At 46.4% G+C, this 13,328-nt stretch overlaps 1 protein-coding gene across 1 annotated transcript in view; it reads left to right on the top strand.

Annotated features, from left to right (window-relative positions):
- Window positions 1-2,383: 2,383 nt before the first annotated feature.
- Window positions 2,384-13,328, top strand: part of TAFA3 (TAFA chemokine like family member 3) — an 89,289-nt gene continuing 78,344 nt past the window's right edge. Inside the window, exon 1 of the mRNA XM_033152968.1 lies at window positions 2,384-2,663. The gene's annotated coding sequence lies outside the window, so the exon portion shown is untranslated. The remainder of the gene's footprint in view (window positions 2,664-13,328) is intronic.

Here is a 13,328-nt window from a genome sequence, read left to right on the forward strand (position 1 = left end):
TTCTGGGCCTCTTATATAAAACCCATTGATATGGGCTTCTTCTGTACAGCATTAAATGTAGAAGACCATATAAGCCAAACTTAAGCACTTGCCCTTTCAAAACCTTAGGAGGCAGTTCTGAAATTGACAAGATCACTTAAGTACTGGTGTAAAGAGCAGTGTGGTTTTTCAATAAAATCTACATACATAAAATCAGCGGTTTTGTCCTAAAAGTCCACTTTTGGAGTTCTGGGTAGAACAAAATTCATTAGGATTTCATTTTCTTCCTTGCCTGGGGAGCTGTTAGTTGTGAAGAATAAAAACTACCTAGGCTCAGCATGCCTTTTTCTATACCAAAAGAACTTTGTGAAATCTTGAAAGCTGCAGGCTTCTGTGGGAAGGGGATTTCATTTTCTGTGAAATGATTTGGAAACAAACATATTTTTACTAACAGCAATGAAATTTTAATTGTGCAGGCTTCATCCGATGAACAATCTGGTCTAATGTAACAAGAATTTCAGTGATTAAAAAAAAAGAAATTTATCTGATTTGTTTTCACTTTTCATGACGAAAATGTTTTTATTTGGAGAGTAACACACTATTGGCTTGTTATCACAGGACTATTAAGGGGTTTCCCCTCAATTATTTGATTAGTATTAAAAATGCATTTGACTTAGCTCCCTTGTTCAATAACCGTTAAATTGTTATTGTTGTCTTTTAAGCTTTATGATCTTGGCATCCTGAATAGTAAAATGTTAGAATCACCCAGGGCCCATTTTAAGTGTGTGCATTCTTTGTGATATATTGCTAGGCCAAATAATGTTTAAATGTTATCTCATGCTACACATTTGCTCTACAATTGTGATTATACCAAGCTCGTGGGGCATGTTACACTGTTTATCCAATTACATACTGGGAAATGGCAGGGACTAGACCACTTACCTACATGTAGAATAAAACAGGTTTTGTGAACCGGTCCGAAGTTGCAATCCATCCTGGCCCCAGAAGCCCATCAGCTAAAGTAGACCTTGCTGTAGATATGTCTGCATCAGGTCATAATGGACTGCCAGCCACTCTGCAGCAGCACCCTGCCTGCATTGACCACCACCCCGCTCATTGCAACTGCAACGGGAATCCCCTTCCTGAGTTCCAAGCAGCTGCATCATACAGCTGCATTGGTCAGAATGCCACTGAACAGCTGGGGCTGGAAGGAGACATAACCAGGCCCTTTATATTTTCTTCAGGCAGCAGAAGGCTGTCAGGAGGAGGAGCAAGAAAGGACAAAGGGAGGGTGGCTCTTCACACAGTGACCTCTGTAGAAAGCAGGGAGAGTGGTCAGCAGTGGGTGGAAAGGCATCCCAGTCCATTACAGTATATTCTTTTTTTGCATTCATATCGAAATTGTGAGCATAGAAAATATTTCGCATGCCATCTTGGACTCTTTACAACAACCCTGCAAGGTAGGCCAGTTTGATACTCCCACATTGTGGGTGGGAGGTGGGAAACAGAGAGTTCCTAATGCCATTTAATGTGTTCTTTGCCGAAGCAAAATGTGAACCAGTGACTTATTGGGCTTTGCACTATGCCAAGAAGTCCTTTGGAGAATGATGCTGCAAGTCAAAGTGCACTAACCAGAGATGTAAGCCCCATTTATTTCAGTTGAACTTCCTTCTGAGTAAACACCCCTAGCCTAGTGTCTCCTATTTTTCTGCCAGCCTGGCTCTCACTGACATACAAGAGCCAGTTAGTGATTCCTCTCTCCCAACGTCTTCCACTAAATTCATTTTAGACTTTGAAATTCAGCGCTTTGACTTTGTTCTCTTTTTAATTTGGCACAATGTGCACACACCCCTGATACTGTCCCGGGCTGAACCCCAACCCCAATTAAGAGCGGGTGGGAGCGCAAACTTCATCGACCTCCAAAATGCAGCTCCTCACCCAAAGGCAAGGAAAGAAATGCATCTCCTTCCTTGTAGCCTTGGAAGCGAAGGGACAACGCAGGCTCGCCACTTTTGCTCTTGAACAGCCTCGCGTCAGGCAGACAGTCACACTTTCCTTACCTCTGCACCAGCATGCCGGAGAAAAAGCTTCACCTGTTGTATTTCTGCCTGCCACACCGCCGCTGATGAAGGTGCAACGACTCTTACCTGCCGCGGGAAGAAGCGCAGCGCAGCCCCTTACGCCCAGACGGAAGGGAGGAATCTAGTAAGGGGACCTCCCTAGATCCATGGAGCTTAAGACGCTCCTTCCCCTCCAAAAAACGGAAGAAGCGCGGGCCGCGGCGAGGCGCGAATGCCCTTGGCGGCCTGTAGGGGTCGCTGCGGTCCTTCCGTGCGCCCGCCTCTGCGCGCCCAGCAGCCCCCGGAGGAGGCTGAGGCTCAGGCTGGCAGCGCGCGGAGCAAAGGCAGCCGGATGCCGTGGCGAGCGGAGCCTCCTGCAAAGGCTGCGCGCGCGTGCCGAGCGGCAGCAGGGAGACGCCGGGCAGCCCCGCCGGAGAGACTGGCCGAGGCGATGCCAGGCGGCCCCGGGCGTCAGAGCCGTGGAGGCGCGGGCACGAGGCACCGCTGCTGACTCGCGGCCGCGACGGACGGATCCCGACGGCCCGCCCGGGGCGCAGCAAGCTGGGCAGAGCGAGAGGGGCGCAAGAGCCGAGGGGGCCCGCCGCCAGGACGCGCCGCCCACCGGTAAGGGAAGCACGTCGGGGATGGCTCGGCGCGGCCGCTTCGGAGGGGGGCGAGCACGCCAAGTTTTCCCGCGGGCTCGACGGGGCAACGAGCCGCGTCTCGGCTCCTCTCGCATAAGTTTGGGGGCTTTGCGGTGGTCCTGCTGCCTGGCCGGCTCACCGGGGACGCGGTGGTTTCGGCCAGCAGGCCGGTCAGGGTGCCTGCGGTGCGCGCTCTCGGGGCTGGAGCGACGGGCGAGCTAGTTTGGGAACTGAACTTAAGCGTTCTCAGCGCCGAGCGCGTTGTGGAAATCGGATCTGGGATGGGGGTCCCTTCGCTCTTGCTTCAAGGGAAACTGGAGCGCCGGCAGTCAGAAGAATGAAACGGGGTCTGCTAAGCCAGGCTCCGCTTGTAAGGGACGGCGATCGGGCTCTTGGCAACGGAATCGAGGGCTTCCTCGCGGAGTTCGATGCCGTCTGGGCAGGTCTGACGTGCACTCCATTTTGGCTGGGCTTTGGCAGTGCGCACGTTTGAAGACAACTGGTGTTCTTGAGAGGGGTGTGTGCGTGTTTGTGTGTGTCAGAGAGAGAGGGGGGGGGAGAGAGAATGATTTAAAGCTTTCCGAACACGGTGGAAAGCAAAACTCCGAGTGCAAAACTAAATGGCACCGGCCACTAACTAGAAATCCTGGAAATCTAACAACAGCAATTGCTCCTAATACTCCTCGGTCAGCCCTACTGGTAATTCAGCAGTCTTCCATGGGTAGAATAGGAAAGCACAGTACGGGCGGGGTATCTGCAAGAGGCAGTGAAGCTTTGGAGGTCTTCATACCCTCCTCAACAATGCTTGCAGGGGGATTTGTTGAGTTCTGGTCCTTAGCATGCAAAATCAGCACCTTGCTCTCCGCAGAGGTCGATCTCGGCCCGCATAGAACATAGGAAAGAACATTCCTGCGCCCACTTGGGTCTTCCCAGTCCCAGATTCCGTTGCTGACCTGCATTCCCCTTGCAGCCTCACCCTCGTGGGATGGAGCTCCCTAGCTGGCTCATAGAAGTAATCGACAAGCTCAGGAAGGGTAGGATGGAGGCTGTTGACATCAGCCACAGAATGGAGAGCACCGCTTGGGTCCCCTCAGGGTACAGAGGAGAGGTGTTTACCTACAAGGGGAGCTGCCCTGCCTCACTCCTGATTTCCTGTTAATTATATTTTTTTTTGGGGGGGGGGTTGAATCAAGGTAACTTCTTCTGCAGCAAGAGTGGCATTTTGTTGCATCACTTTAAAGATAACTGTGATGTCACAGTATGTGTCAGAGAAGCAGGCTGCTGCTGAGGGCTGCAGCACAACCACATGGAGGGCACCCCTAATTGGGGCCTCCCTGTTTCCCGTGCTGCTACTTTCTCTCAGGACCATCCAGCCTACATGTTAAGACAACTACAGTACTTCACTGGATGCTGTTGCAGGGCCAACCCTACTATTAAGCAGAGGAAGGCAGCTGCCTCAGGCAGCTGATTGTGGGTGTTGTGGAAGGGTAGCAGATTCGTAATTGGGTTTGTCGTTGCATTTATTTTGTAGTTCCAGGGAGGGGAAGAAGCAGTGCATGCTGGATTTTCTGCCTCAGATGTCGAAACAGCTTGACTTGCGTGGAGTGTTTGACTTGTGATCTGCCCAGGTGGCAAAATGTCTTGGGCTGCCCTTGGAAGCATAAACCAAAATAATTTTGTTTCTCAAATTACCCCCAAGGCATCTTGTTACTTTCTAGAAATGCTTTCCTCCTTTATCCTATTATACACTTAAAGTCACCTGTTTACATGTAGGCCTGTTTTGGGTCTGGGAGCATCTAAGGTGAAGTTAGGAGGTGCTGGACCACCCATGCTTGGGTGGGAGACCCCCATGAGCCTCATGGAAAGCCACTCTGAGCTTTCTCAAGGAAGAGCGGGACATAAGTAAGATGATGATGATAACATAGACCAACTCACAAAAATGCAGTGGCTTGTGTGCGGTCTTAGTAGAATGATGGTGGTCTCACACCACATTGCTTTCCATGGAATGTGAGTTCTGATGTGCATCATCCAAATTCACATTCCTTTGAAAGCAATGCAGCATTGATACACAATCTGCACTGGGATGTATATTTGGAGATGCATACTTTTACTACTAATAATTCTAATGGTGGAAGAAGTTGGATGCAGAGAATGTCTCCTTAAAGCTATGTCTTTTCCAATCCTTCAATCCTTTCTCTCTCCCTCCTTCCACCAATCATTTAAACTGTATGGGAGCAGTCCTCCTGGCACCTTAAAACACTGTCCATTGTCTGGCAACCTCTTCTCTTTACTAGCAGAAACTGCTGGTCAAGAGGGCCATACTGGCCAAGTCTATGTGCCCAGTTAGCCTCAGCCAGCACAATTTCCCTGCAGCATTTCAATTGCATTCCCTCTCTTTTCCCTGCCTAATTTCGTAGATGCATGAGAACACCTGGCTTAGCAAAGCAATTGGTACAAGTGGCAGGTCCTCTAGGGCATGTCAAAAGTTTGCTGCTGCTCAGAATTGACAGCAACTTGGGGCTGCAGTGAGGATACCCTGATCTGTGCTTAAGGGCCACAGGTCTCTTCTGTGTGATTTCAGGAATTGCGAGTCCAATTCTGTGTGCACTTGTATCTGTATAAATGCATAACATGTTTTGGATTTATTTATTAATTTTAATTCATGGGCAGTAGCAGATGAGCCTATGTTGATCTCCACATTTCCTTCCCCAATAAATAAATAAATAAATAATGCTGACACCTTTCCTTGATAGGGAGATGACATAATGGGGTGGAGACATCGCTACTACTTTTTCCTGGAGAAAATACGATGTTTGGAAGACTGCTGTAAATTCACCTCTTTGGCCTTGCAGGTAGCAGCTGAGCACTGATGCAATCTTACTCAAAATCTTGGCTGTCTCACATTAGGTAGTCTTACTGAAATGAGTGGCTTGTTGTGACCATCCGAGTACTGGTAGGTATCTACAAAATTCAGAAATCTTGAGTTGTCTCCTCCTCTTGGCCACTAATCTGTTACACAAATCGGAGCAAATATCTTCTTTACAACTGTTTAAAATTATACATGGTCTCAGGCATGCTGAAACCAGGATGCTATGAGGTCACCAGCTGCCCACAACCAGATGATAAATATATTCAGCTGCCAAAGACTGAACCATCACAAAACTGACCGAGGGCAACTTCATGGCCAGATTCCAAAGAAAAGTGCTTGGCCCAAAATGGCTTAGCCGGTGGTTGAACCATAACACTCTCAAGCACCTTTATCACATAGTGATGGGAGCAATGGATCTGTAAGATGAAAGAGAAAAAATGGTGGTGGTGATTTGTTAGCATCCTCAGCTCAAGGTGTTGTTGTTTTTTTAAATTGAATCACCTGCAGTTTAAGGAGGATACAATTGAGAACCAGGAGCTCACTAAATTTTGTAGTGTACAGGACAAATCTGAAATTGAGTAAATGATGAATACTGTCTAAGGTGCCTGACCCTCCCACTTTTACCACAAAAGTGTGCTTCTGTAGGTCGTACCCAATTCCTTCATCTCATCAGTGCACAGATTTCTGCTTGCACAGTGGGATCCCCCCCCCGTCTCCTCCCCCTGTGTGCCCTGTATCCTCCCTAAATCTGCTCTGGAGATTTCAAAGAACACCCTGAACAGATGTAGGGGGTGGGTGGAAGGAGGAGGGGAGAAAGTCTTGTGACCCAAGTGAAAATCCTTGTCTTGACAGGACAGTTACTTATTGCTGCAACTGGATACTGTATAAGCCTATATTTTTCTGTGGTTGTTTTCTTTATACTGTACTGTATTCCAATATACTATTGGAATGTGGGCTAGAAAGATGGAGATAGAACGACCATGAACATAGCAATGAGTAGGATAGTTTCCAATCCTGATGAGTGGAAGTGCTTGGGACACTGTGTTTGTTAAGCTGAAAACAGAACAAAACGAGTGAGCACTCTATACTGCAACATTTTGCTACAGTCCCACTTGTCTGTAACTATTTTAAGGCACGGCAACTTACAAACACAAATTTCCCTTACATTGTTTGATTTTTAAGGCCAGGGGAGCTGGAAACAGACACTGGGTTTCTAGTGCAGCTGTCAGTATTTCTAGTATTCCATGAGTGGGAAGTGGTCCCAGTACTTAGGCTCAACTCTCTAGCTCACCCCTGGCTAAGGATGCCATGAGGCTATTGTGGACAGATGCTGATGGCAAAGGAAACTGTGGAGAGGAACAATGAAACAAAAGCATAACGTGTGCTGGGAGATGTGATGGTCTAATTTCTGTAAGCCTGTCTGCTCTTGTTTTTATTATGGAATATTCCTTGCAGAATGGCCCTGGAGCATGTGGAGTTTTCTGAGGCTCTGCCTTCTAGGCTGGATCTTTCCAGCAGCATTACAAGAGACTCCCAGGTTCTCCACAGCTACCTGTATTTTGTGGAACTTGCTGCCGCAGAATGGCACTGAGGTTTAGGCTTCAGCTGTGGGTCCAAGTGGTCATCGGCTGGATAACCAGTATAGGAAACCTCATATTTTAAATATACAGTGGTGCCTTAGGTTACATATGCTTCAGGTTACATACGCTTCATTTTACAGACTCCGCTAACCCAGAAATAATGCTTCAGGTTAAGAACTTTGCTTCAGGATAAGAACAGAAATTGTGCTCTGGCGGCGCAGTGGGAGGTCCCATTAGCTAAAGTGGTGCTTCAGGTTAAGAACAGTTTCAGGTTAAGAACGGACCTCCGGAATGAATTAAGTTCTTAACCTGAGGTACCACTGTATGAGCAACCTTGCATGTAGACAGCTGTGTGGAAAATCTGCTTTGTCCTGAGCGTGGACATTATATAATGGTGTGTTTGACGTATCCTTAATGGTTCAGATTAGGGGTGCCGCACCCTGCCTCATGGGTTCTGTATATGGGTGTAGTTTCAGCTGCTGGAGTGGCTTGAGAGATTACCCTAAACCTCTTACTGACTAGAGCAGGCATGGGCAAACTCAGGCCTCCAGATGTTTTGGGACTACAATTCCCATCATCCCTGACCACTGGTCCTGTTAGCTATGGATGATGGGAGGTGTCCCAAAACATCTGGAGGGCCAAGTTTGCCCATGCCTGGACTAGAGGCTTTCCTCCCTCTCCTCCCCCCATGAAAACCCTGAAATTGGCTCTCAGGGTGCCAGAAGAACCCACAGAACAGTGGGCAGGGGAGGGGGGATTGCTCCGTCTGGCAAGCTGATGAATTTGTGCACCTGGAACATTTGTAATAGAGTGATGTCCACCCTAAGTGTGAGAGCAGGGATTGGAAACCTCAGGCCCTGGGAGCCAAATGCCACTCCCCAGACCTCCCAGTTTAGGCCCTCAGGTCTATCTCCAGGCCGCACCCCCTCTCAGAGGCCCCACCCATGTGTAGTTTTGCTGGGCTGAAATACGTCCCCTGAAATGTATTAATACCTCTTGCTTGCCTGAAAGGAGGAAGGAGAGGTGTGTATGAAGACCTCTGCCTTTTGCATGGCTGAGATGTAATCTACTGTACAAAAGCAAGGATTACATCCATTGCTGTGTCCACTTTCATGTTTGGACCCTCCCATCCCTTTTATTAGTACCACAGAAAGCTATCCATAAGGAAATGTGGCCCCTACTTTAAAGGCAATGTATGGTGGTTATTGTTCAAAAACATGTTAGTTGGTATCTTATTGTTGGCAGTTTTGAAGGCCATTGATGGGAAAGTGCACCATTAAATAGAATAAATGAACAAAGCATAATGAGGAAAACATGATGTACCAAGGTGGAGAATGGTGCAGAACTGGCACTTTTTAAAAACTTGTCCAAATAACGATATAACTAGCCTTGGCATAATTACCTTGAAGTCATTGTCAGTGATTCATAATTTGTAGGTTCCATTAGAGAAGGTCCCCCCCCCCTAAATGTTACTGCTAGATTTGGTATAAACCTAATGTTGGCATCATGTTTTGTGGAGTAGTGTTAAAGCCTGTTATATGCCACTCATCCATTTATGTACAAGTCCTTCCAGTTGTTCATCTGGAGTCCATTTCTGCAAGGTGCCAGAAATGACAGAAATCATACTTGCAGAGGTAGCTTGGATTGTGTAGACCACAGAATTTGAGAGTTGTTAGATGATCCCTATTCCCTTCACAGAGCTACATTTCACAGAATTCCCTGGCAGGAATTGTAGCTCTGTGAGGGGATTAGGGGTCTCCTAACAACTCTCAGCACCCTTAACAAACTATAGTCCCTAGGATTATTTGGTGGAAGCCATGAATGTTTGTTGTTGTTGTTGTTTAGTTGTTTAGTCATGTCCGAGTCTTCATGATCCCATGGACCAGAGCACACCAGGCACTCCTGATTTCCACTGCCTCCCGCATTTTGGTCAGACTCATGTTGGTAGCTTCGAGAACACTGTCCAACCATCTCATCCTCTGTTGTCCCCTTCTCCTTGTGCCCTCAATCTTTCCCAACATCAGGGTCTTTTCCAAGGAGTCTTCTCTTCTCATGAGGTGGCCAAAGTATTGGAGCCTCAGCTTCAGGATCTATCCTTCCAATGAGCACTCAGGGCTGATTTCCTTAATAATGGATAGGTTTGATCTTCTTGCAGTCCGTGGAACTCTCAAGAGTCTCCTCCAGCACCATATAATCCAAAAGCATCAATTCTTCAGCGATCAGCCTTCTTTATGGTCCAGCTCTTACTTCCATACATCACTACTGGGAACGTTTAAATATCTTTAAATGTATAATGCAGATGGGCCTCACTCTCTCAATATTCTGTGCATAGCTGTCAACTTTTCTCTTTTCTTGTGAGGAGTCCTATTCGGAATAAGGGAATTTCCCTTAAAAAAAGGGGAAAGTTGACAGCTATGATTCTGTGCCACTGAGTTCTTATGAGGCTATTTTGAGGGTCTCCCCTTTAGTATCTCCCACTAACACATCCACAAACCTCAGGGTTACTTTGAGTCTGCTGGAACCTTTCTCTTGTCTGTGGGTGGTGCAGTTTTGGCTACATAAACACATGCATGAGGCGATTTGAACTAAAATTAGAAGGAATTATGAGGAACAACATAAGACATGATACCTGGTTGCAGAGACCATTTGTGTGGCCCAGCGAAGCCACTTCCCTGCACTGCACTTCCCTGAACGCTGAGCACAATTCAGTGTGATAGACAGTCCCTCATTTACATCACGTATTGCCCATCAAGTAGAATCCTATGCAATCTGGTGGTAAGTGGCGGGTGTATGCTTTACAGCAGCTTTCCCCCCCCCCCCCAACAGTGGTGGAGGGATGACTTGTTTTTAATGTTCACTCTGGACCATATAACCTTTTAGAAATGAAATCAACACTTTAGTGCTGAGATCATAATTTTCCTTGACTCTTGGTGATTAGCCCCTGCTAACTCACTGTAGCAATTTATTTCTCGCAGTTCGGCACTGTGGCTCTTTTGCAAAAAGGACTGCATTGAAAAATTAAATAAAATGCTTTAATGATGGTGGCACAATAGGGGCTGAGTGGACCATGTCTGGAAAATGGAAAATTTTTTTATTATTATTTTTTTAAAGTGTGCTCTGTCGCTTAGTAATTATTAGCCTTTGCTGGAATGGGGGCACTAGATGTGGCTTCTCTTTTATCTTGATAATATAATCTCATCAGTGTCTGACAGCCTCGCTAGCAGCACCCCTGGGGTGTTAAATGCTTGGGGGATGAACACATGAAAATCATAAAAGTAAGTTGGAAAGCTGTGAGGGATAGTGAACCCTAGAAGGCATTGTGCCTCTCTGTCTTTAATATTCCTCTCAGAGCCCCCTTTGGCAACTGAGCTGACAGGAGCCCGTAGTATCTTAACTGACATTGTCACAAAACACATTGTCTGGCTTGCAAGTCAAGGCTCCATGCCTGGCTTGCCTCATTTGCTGGTTACAATAGAGCTTTTTGGCAGTGGTCATGCAGGCTTGGGGCTTTGAAGATTTAGGGGGTGGGGAGAAGAGGGAGTGGGCCTGTCACTTCTCCTTCCTGTTTTGCTTTGGGCAAGGCATCTATTCCTATCTGGTTTGTAGGGAGTGAAAGTTCCCCCAGCAGGGATCGTGAGAAGCATTATGCACAGTTGTGTGTGGGAAGGAGGGAGGAGGTTTTCCATTCCTTTTTAAAATATTTCTTTAAAAGGGAATCTGTAACACAGGGGCCAAAGGTATCATGTTGATATTGTCTGAAGACACAAATGGTTCGCCGATAGGCAAATTTTTCTGTGTAGCTCAAGAAACGGGTCTCAGGCCGCAGATCCTGGCTTACCTGTGGACACTGACAAATGGATTCTGCATAACTTGAGGCATCTGTTAGAGCCGGTGGTGCCATAACTCAAAAGATGACATCCCCACAGAAACAAGTAATGCAAATGGAGTGCAGCAGTATCATTAATAACAGGGCTGTATTTTTCAATGTACCTTGTAAAAGCTCCATCACAGGTCTTTGCATGGTTGTTTACTATGTCCACAACTTCAAGTAGTGGGAGTTGCCTTTGAATCTGTTGTGGAACAGATCAGTGCCAGGATGGACGGATCTTGGGAGTCCTAAATATGCTTCTGCAAGCCTCCCAACAGAAAGAACAGGATCTAATCTTTTTGCCACTGTTTCATGGACCCACATCACATGATATATGTGTGCAGAAATGTAAGTCAATATTCCCTCTGTATGTCTGGGACCCAGAGGACTGTCTTTGGAAAAAATATTCAATGTAATATATAATAATAATAGTCATGTGTATTTACATCCCACCTTTCTCCCAGAACTGGGACGAACTGGGACTCAAGGCAACTCACAAAAATAAAAACAAACACAAATAAAACTCAGAAAGCTAAAAGCCTATAGAAGATAATAGTAAAAAATTAAAGTATGTATGTGTCAGATTCAGATATCCAAAACTCCCTTTCACTAATTAGTGAAAACTGGCTTTTATGATGTGTTCTGCTGCTTTTCTTTTTCTATATTATCTGCTCTGTATTTATTTGGAAATTACAACCTTTGTGCTGCTTTTGTGTTTTGTAACTTAGATTATATTTTGCTTGTACTGTATATATTTGGTTTTATGTTAATGAAGAATAACAATAAAATAAAATGCTCAAAGCCAGCTGCAAGTAAAGCATACATGCAGTTATCAGTAGGATAAGGGAAGTTGGGAGGAGGTTATTTCCACTGAGTTTGATATTAGCCTAGGCTAGGGCCACTGTGCAAGCCTCCAGGACTTCTCTTGCACTTCTCTTGCCTCAGACAGGTGCTCTGGTCAGCAAATGTGAAAATGGAACCAAAACTGTTTCAACTGAGGGTGGGTGAGACAATTGCAGTCAAGTAGAAACCCCCTGCTGATCTATCAGTTGATTTCAGTTGAAGGTCTGCCTGGCCCGTCATTACAGGAAGGTGGTGGTAAGGCTCCTTTTCCCCCTTTTTTCTTTTTTTAGTACTGCCCATTGATTAACTCTTTTTAAACGCATCTTGCACAGTCTTGTGGCTGGCGCAAGAGGTCTTGCTTTAAGGAAGAATCTCTTGCTCCTGCCACATGGCTGTACGGGATGAGTTTAAAATCCCTGAGTCTGTTCACCATGCTAGGTAATGAGGCTCAACATTCACTCTGAATGGGGAGTGTCTTTAGCATATATTATTTTCCATGTATTTGAAAGGAAGGGGATTGAGATTAAGAGTGGAATGTCAAATAGTTGTGGCCAATGATGGTAAGATGGTTTGGCTCAAGCTTTCAGGGTGCAGGACAGCATGTGGCGTAAGCTGCCTCGTTGCTCTGTTCTTGCAACCTGGCTATCCCTGTGAGAGAACTGAACTGGCTGCTCTATATGCAGATGCTGCTGCTCAAGTAATTCATTCATGTGATAAGCATTTCTCTGACTTGCTCAAGGACAGAGGCTCACATTTCAATTGCCTGGAGGATCTGCGAACATCTGGCTGTTATTGACTGACCTTCAGCAGATGGATGAGGCACCCAAGCAGGGAAAGGTTGGGAGTCCCTTATGAACTGTCTGCTGTTGTACCTCTTGGGGCGCAGAATAATTTTCTGGATACGTTCTGGTATGAGGGGAAGAGAAGAAATCAACACTTTGTGCATCTAGGCAGGTCCACTTCTCTTCTGTCTGATAGCAGAGGAATCTGATTGCAACAGCCACATTGCCATGCTATAAGAACATATAGTTTCTGTGCCTCTTCTGCTGCTCACCAACAATAAATGGCATATTCATGTCATTTGTTTTGGAACTGGAAGAAGGGGAAAGTGAGTTGGAGTGGCACTATTTTCCCCATCCTGCTATACAGGGCAAGAGAAGAGCCTTTGCATATCCCATTTAAACCTGTGCCAGGTGTTTTTCTTCCGGATGCTCTCAGTCTCTTTTCTCCTAGGCCAACTTGGTATATAGGCAGGACACTGCAGTGTGCAAGAGGATGTGGCTCTGTTCTGCCTTCAGCACCACTGGCTGTGGACAGCTGCCTGACTTCAAGTCCTATTGTAGAAGCAGGAGTGCCCCTAGCTCAGGCATGGCCAAACTTGGCCCTCCAGGTGTTTTGGGACTACATTTCCCATCATCCCTGACCACTGGTCCTGTTAACTAGGAATGATGGGAGTTGTAGTCCCAAAACAGCTGGAGGGCCAAG

The sequence above is a fragment of the Lacerta agilis genome, chromosome 6 (genome assembly GCF_009819535.1).
Source record: "Lacerta agilis isolate rLacAgi1 chromosome 6, rLacAgi1.pri, whole genome shotgun sequence".
Classification (NCBI taxonomy): Eukaryota; Metazoa; Chordata; class Lepidosauria; order Squamata; family Lacertidae; genus Lacerta; species Lacerta agilis.